We start from the raw sequence: 7,826 nt of genomic DNA, 5'->3' as shown, positions 1-7,826 counted from the left end.
GGCCGACTGGGCCATGGCCCAGTTGGGCCGGTGGCCGAATGGGCCGGCCAGTTGGGTCGGCTGGCCCGGGGGGGTGCTTGCTTTTCTTTCCCTTTTCTTTTGTTTCCTCCTTTTGTATTTTCTTTCTTTTATTTATTTTATTACTTTTAGTTGCTATTTATTCTATTGATAACAAAATACCAAAGTGGCACCTAAATTGATGTTTACTAATTATGCCACCGCCTCATAAATTTGCTAACCCAAAATAAAATAGTTTTGTAATTATTTAATATTTAAAGTATTTAAATAATAGTTTTTGCTACTGTTTTATTCATCTCATAGTTTTTAAGCATTTTATAATAGTGTGGTTCCTTCGCCATAATTACCTATGCAATATTTGGCACAACCCGAACATTTTAGCTTTATTGTTTGAAAACGTTTGTTGTTTGTTTTTATTTTAATATTTGAATTCGAACGGGATTGAGTCATCGGGAGATTAACAATAGTAACGGAGGTGACGTGGCATCATTAGCTTGGGATTACTGTAGTCTAATTATCCGGGCGTCACAATTCTCCTCCACTATAAGAAATCTCGTCCTAAGATTTAAGAGGGGGTCTAAGGGGGAAAGGTTTGGTTACAAAATTCTAACAAATTTTCTTAGTCTTGGTAGCTCATCTCGAAGAGGTCGATCCATAGCGTTGATGTCTTCATTCCTATGCATCAATGCATCACGATGAAGTGGTCGTCCTTCCTTCAGGATCTTCACCGTACTTATGAAAGGATAAGAGGGGAAAAACTCTATGGACGGATCCTGATAAAATTGAGCATCAGACAGTTAACTCAGGGGAAGAAGCATAAGTATCTCCCGAGTTGAAACTTAAGAAGATATCGAGAGCAAAGTAAGAAGGTGCAAAATAGAAGTTTCAATCGCATAGGCCATCGTTCGTTGCTTGAAACGAAGTGTTGAAGGGGTTTAGAGCAATGTGAACAAGCATTGCATCAGATACCAGAATAGATCACTAGGCAGGTGGCCGATGGATTACTTACAAAGTCAAGCGCGAGGAATAACTTTGACAACAGGGTGTACAGGAGAGTCAGGTTTCGATCCTGTGGAACTGTGGGTTATGGGCCCACCATGTGGGTTAAAAAGTAGAAAGGGCGGTGATATTTTGCACAGTCATGATAACAAGACATGTCAGAGGGTAGCCTATCAATTATGTCGGCAACAATGTCGGTACTAAGGGCGAGGGATGAAGAGAACCATTTTCCTGCTCGTTGAATGAGGCGGACCATTAGGCAAAGTTCCCGTCCATCGGTGGTTACCGGAATGTCATCACCAAAATAACAGGGTCCTTCTGACAGAATTATACACCGAGGTGTTTACAAAAGCAGGAGAATATTACTGCTTAGATCTCATAGATCACAAGAAAGGTTAAACCAAACAATGGAAAGGAAGATATGATTATCAGATTTAACCAGATCAATGGAAAGGAAAAAATGTGTTTAAACACATATTCCAGGGGTATATCCTTCCCAAGGACAAGCAGATGATATCCATGACAGGATGGAAGGTAGAAAACCATTTAGGTAAGGGGAGGAAAATTTCATGACATTACCCATACAACGGTGTTTGGATAATTGATAAAGAGAATTTAGCATTGTGCTTCAAATGTTCTTGGTGATGAACAGAGTACCACAGACATGCTTCAGGTAGCAATGATATGGTGTTTCAATCAAGGGCCAGACTTCGGATACACCAATGATCCATCAGGAGTAACTTATAAAATAAGTCCTACAATTTCCTCCAGGATGAATGGATAACCTTGCTGAAAAGGAATCTATAATGATAGGTCCTCCAGCCAGGGGGGGGTGCTAGGCATGACATCATGTTACCGGGTCATCAAAGGACAAACAACATAACTCCTGGAAAGTTGTCCCAACCATCATATCTGACCGAGATTCAGATCCAATTGGTGTCATGATGCCTCAGACTCAGGATGTCCGAGAAGAAAAGGCGCAACACAAATCGTTGAAATGGCATTGCAAGATTCTCGGGAAATGAACTATGGGAGCGGGTTCCTAAAACAATAGTTCATCATTAAACCAAGGAGAGGTGAGGAGGTGGCTGATTGACTCAGCGAAAATTCATTGAGATTTTCAAAAGATGGATTTCCACAATAATGTGAACAAGAAGATGACATTTGTCAGATCAAATGGTATAATGATGTATGCTCGAGGAAAACATACACAATTAAACATTGGTTGAAAGGTGCACCCGAAATATGGGTTGGGTTGCACGACCAATGTCAGAATGGTGATTCAATAGTCAATAGCCTAAGAATGAACTTTCGACCATTAACTTCAAAAAAATAGGGTTGCTAGAAGGAAAGAATCCAAACAACACCGTTCACTTGTTGGAATTAACACGGGGACCAAGAAAGAATGGTGATGGTGAGAAGTATTTCTATGTCAAGAATTCTCAAGAGGTGGAACAAATCTCAGAACATTCTTGACATAAAGGATGGTAATACTCCAAGGTAAAGAAGAACAATTGCTGGATAGCAAGGAACTCAAGGTATAACACCAAACATGAACAAGCTTGTGTTGGTGGGATTCATCGAGGGCAAGGATGGTATTTCTCATCATGAATTCAATTGATATCCTGGATGAGCTCAGAATGTTGATGATCACGACACCTTTGTCGCGAGAGTTCATGAAGATGTAATCGATCGGTAACGACATCAAGTCAAGTAATGATGAAGTGAAAGGTTATTGGAACCAAGGGTACGACACAAACTCGAAACCAAGATTGTTGTTCAAGGCGAAATGATATGACGATGATGATCGACGTAAGGTTAGTTCATCGTCGAAAATTGGTGCTCCGAGAATAAGGACCAGGTAGCACAGTTAGAATCGTCACGACAATGATATAGCCAAACAGGCTAGGAATGGCGTGGTCGGGTACAAACTCGTACTTATAGAAGCTTACTAAAGAGTTGTTGAACCGAAGAGCGGACTCGGTTCAGTTATCGGTGTCTTTGAGTGTTCAATAACTCAGAGCCCGCGAAAAATTGGAATCAGTGGGAAGGTAGCACTTGATGAAGAACTCATAAAAAGTTATGCAGTTCCATGATAATCTCGAGATACCAGGGGGGTAATACTCGACACAAGATCAAAGTAAAGGTTGGACTGGTGTATTGATCCATAGAAGACAATTGTTTTAACTTGTCCGAGAAATGAGATTAAAGAAGAACAATCATGGTCGGAACCACGACCGCAAAAGGCCAGATCCTAGATATAAGATGAACTTATACCGAAGGAATAATTTATTTAAGAGAAGCTTTAATGATAAGATCTACATCGTGTCCATGGGCATGAACACAAGTTCAAGGTCGACTCCCACTTCTCCAATGCATACCTTTCATTCACTTCTCACGTTCGATGAAGTTGCAGTGTTGAAATTTTATCTGGTGAAGCACCAGAAGAGTATGACTCGTGAAAACTTACGGGTTCACACGGTTTAGAGAAGGCATATGTTCAACCCATAGAGGCTTCTTAGAAACATATACCACAAGTTTCAAGAGTAAATAACACAAGCACGAAAGCAGAGCATGGTTGGCCAAGCAGAGGATACAACTTAACAAAGGCATTATGTATCAGGGGAAGAACTCACAAGGTGATCAAATGTGAAGGACACTGTCGGATAACAATCCAACAAAGGACTTGATGGTCCACAAAGGATCTGATACGAGTATCGGTACTCAACTAGAGGAAGAAGAATGCAAGGGGATCAGATTATATAAACAACTGACTAACTCAATTGTCAAATGCAAAGGAATTATGATTTCCAAATCAAGGGATCAAAAGCAATGCTCTGATTAGAGATGGATAAGTTGAATAGCCTTAGGGTACAATCAACGACAATTGGATTGGTCGAGAACCAATTCCAGTTAAAAGAATGGAAGCTCAGCCGGAAAGGTAATTTATAAGGATCAATGATGATTGCGTGTATTCGCAACATATTGAGTCAACAGACTCAAAATGATAATGACAAGGAATGTCAATAAGATTTCTATACTTATGGGATTAATCATAATGAAAGCAAACAAGAAATTCCAGAGCAATAGGTTGCTGAGGATTTTCAGAATATCGGGTGGTATTTCGAAGACTTTTGTGTAACACATGAACAACTGGTTGATGAGCGGATACTCGATAAGTGCGAGAATTTATTTGAAGGGGGTATTCATGTGGCAAAGAACTGCTTGGCAGTAGGCACAAAGTATTCTCGGAGCAATAGAGAAAACTTCGGGGTATCTTGTAATAACAAGATCAATGGGGGATGATCATATGAATGGCAAGTGTAAGTAGTTATCCGTACGGATTTATCGGTGGTCAGGAATAGCAAAAGTGATGGGCACAAAGTCTCGAGAGAACATCAGAGAGTATCTTCGGAATCTTCTGATGTAGCAGGCGATCCTCTGCAGTAAGGGGCTCTCCGGGTGGATGCGATCACAAGATCCTAATCTTAGAGTTAGCAAATTCATTTAACCCGAATAGTAGAGAGATCAGAGTCCCAGAGTATAGGTCGAGGAGTAAAAGATCCTACTACCACCCGATGGCGACGTGGGCCCATGGGCCACACAGCCATGTTAGTAAAAGTTTTTCAATGTCTAGACTCGACTTCGGCCAAGGAGTTGGAAGGGGGATTCCTACAGGCAGTCGGCTCTGATACCAACTTGTGACGCCCCCGATTCAATCGTACACTAATCATGCACACAAATGTGTACGATCAAGATCAGGGACTCACGGGAAGATATCACAACACAACTCTGAAAATAAAATAAGTCATACAAGCATTATAATACAAGCCAGGGGCCTCGAGGGATCGAATACAAGTGCTCGATCATAGACGAGTCAGTGGAAGCAACAATATATGAGTACAGACATAAGTTAAACAAGTTTGCCTTAAGAAGGCTAGCACAAACTGGGATACAGATCGAAAGAGGCGCAGGCCTCCTGCCTGGGATCCTACTACCTACTCCTGGTCATCGTCAGCCGCCTGCACGTAGCAGTAGGCACCTCCAGTGTAGTAGGAATCATCGTCGACGGTGGCGTCTGGCTCCAGGGCTCCAGCATCTGGTTGCAACAACCAGGTAGAAGGGAAAGGGGAAAAGAGGGAGAAAAGCAACCGTGACTACTCATCCAAAGTACTCGCAAGCAAGGAGCTACACTACATATGCATGGGTATATGTGTAAAGGGCCATATCGGTGGACTGAACTGCAGAATGCCAGAATAAGAGGGGGATAGCTAATCCTGTCGAAGACTACACTTCTGGCAGCCTCCGACTTGCAGCATGTAGAAGAGAGTAGATTGAAGTCCTCCAAGTAGCATCGCATAGCATAATCCTACCCGGCGATCCTCCCCTCGTCGCCCTGTGGAAAAGCGATCACCGGGTTGTCTGTGGAACTTGGAAGGGTGTGTTTTATTAAGTATCCGGTTCTAGTTGTCATAAGGTCAAGGTACAACTCCAAGTCGTCCTGTTACCAAAGATCATGGCTATTCGAATAGATTAACTTCCCTGCAGGGGTGCACCAACTTACCCAACACGCTCGATCCCATTTGGCCGGACACACTTTCCTGGGTCATGCCCGTCCGCGGAAGATCAACACGTTGCAGCCCCACCTAGGCACAACAGAGAGGTCAGCACGCCGGTCTAAACCTAAGCGCACAGGGGTCTGGGCCCATCGCCCTTAGCACACCTGCACGTTGCGTACGCGGCCGGTGAGCAGACCTAGCAACCTCCATTACAAAGAAAGTTGCGTTAATGCAGTCCAACCCGGCGCGCGCCACTCAGTCGCTGACGTCAAGAAGGCTTCGGCTGATACCACGACGCCGGGATACCCATAACTATTCCCGCGTAGATGGTTAGTGCGTATAGGCTCGTAGCCAACTCAGATCAAATACCAAGATCTCGTTAAGCGTGTTAAATATCCGCGAACGCCGACCAGGGCCAGGCCCACCTGTCTCCTAGGTGGTCTCAACCTGCCCTGCCGCTCCGCCACAAAGTAACAGTCGAGGGCCGTCGGGAACCCAGGCCCACCTCTACCGGGATGGAGCCACCTGCCCCTTCAGCCCCCATCTCCGAACAGTATCACAGGTAATGTAACTGTGTAAAGTATATCGTATATGCCCGTGATCACCTCCCGAAGTGATCACGGCCCAGTAGTATAGCATGGCAGACGGACAAGAGTGTAGGGCCACTGATGGAACACTAGCATCCTATACTAAGTAGTAGGATAGCAGGTAATGGTAACAACAGTAGTAGCAAGGACAGGCTATGCAGCAGTATAGGATTAACTGAAAGCAGTAACATGCTACACTACTCTAATGCAAGCAGTATAGAGAAGAGTAGGCGATATCTGGTGATCAAAGGGGGGGCTTGCCTTGTTGCTTAGACAAGGAGGGGGTCGTCGGTGACGTAGTCGTACTCGGTGGCATCAGCGTCGGTCTCGTAGTCTACCGGAGATAAGAGGGGGAAGAAACAATGAATACAATGCAAACATAAACACGACGATGCGTGACGTGACAATGAGCGGTGCTAGGTGTGCCCTAACATGGTATGAGGTGGTACCAGTTAAGGGGGGAAACATCCGGGAAAGTATTCCCGGTGTTTCGCGTTTTCGGGCAGAGGAGTCGGAGGGGGAAAGTTGTGAGTTTGATAGGTTAGGGGTGTGTGGCGGACGAACGGTTTGCGCATCCGGATTCGTCTCATCGTTCTGAGCAACTTTCATGTTGAAAATATTTTAATCCGAGTTACGGATTAAAAGATATGATTTTCTAAAGATTTTATTAATTTCTGGAATTTAATTAATTACTTAATTAATTCGAAAAATGGATTTATGACATCAGCATGATGTCATGCTGACGTCAGCAGTCAACAGAGTTGACTTGGTCAACCTGACATGTGGGTCCAGTGGGACCCACGTGTCATTCTCTGTTTAGGTTAATTACAGATTAGTTAATTTAATTACTATTTAATTAACCTAACTAGTTAATTAAATTAATTAAACCGGATTAATTAACTTAATTAATTCATTAGATAATTAATTAATTAATAATTAATTTTATTAAATCATTTTTTTATTTATTATTTTTATTTTTAATTCCTCTTTTTTTATATAAAACGTTGTGGGCATGGGGCCCATCTGTCATAGGCCCCAGGGGCCTTAGCGGGTGCGGGCGGCGGGCACTGCCTGAGCGGGTGCGGGCGGGCGCCCGTCTGGTGGCCTCGCTCATGGACAACGGGAGTAGGCACGGGATCAACCAGCGGCCACCGCTGGGGCTCCGGCGCGGCGGAGGGAGCCGCGGGAGGGGGGCCGCGGCCAAGTTCAGAGGACGGGAGGCGCACTTGCGGGGGAACAGGGGACCGGAGGCGAGGGAGCAGGGACGGAGCTGTGCGGGTGCCAGGGGCGCCGATGCGGGATGGGCGCGTGCGGGGCACGACCCTAGTGGGCGCGCGCGGGGCGCCGGTGCGTGAGCGCGTGCACGCGAGGGAGAGAGGAGGAGAGGGCCTCACAGGAGGAGTAGGGTCTGGGGTAGCGGGGCTTGGGGCGGAGGACGGAGACGACGACGTCGGGGAGGCAGTCCGACGAGGTAGTACTGTTCGGCGGCGAAGATTGATCCGGGCGGCGTCGGGGGAGGTTGCCCGCGGGGACGACGAGCGTCGACGAGGCCTGGGGAGGCTGGCGGGGATGAGGCGAGGCGACGAGGCGGCGCAGGTGGCACCAACGATGGCAGGGCGGCGGGGCGGCTCCGGCGGGGGTTCCGGGCGGCGGCAGGGCGCCT

The sequence above is a fragment of the Triticum dicoccoides genome, chromosome 3B, assembly GCF_002162155.2.
Source record: "Triticum dicoccoides isolate Atlit2015 ecotype Zavitan chromosome 3B, WEW_v2.0, whole genome shotgun sequence".
Lineage (NCBI taxonomy): Eukaryota > Viridiplantae > Streptophyta > Magnoliopsida > Poales > Poaceae > Triticum > Triticum dicoccoides.
The sequence above is the reverse complement of the archived record's forward strand: the minus strand, read 5'-3'. Positions refer to the sequence as shown.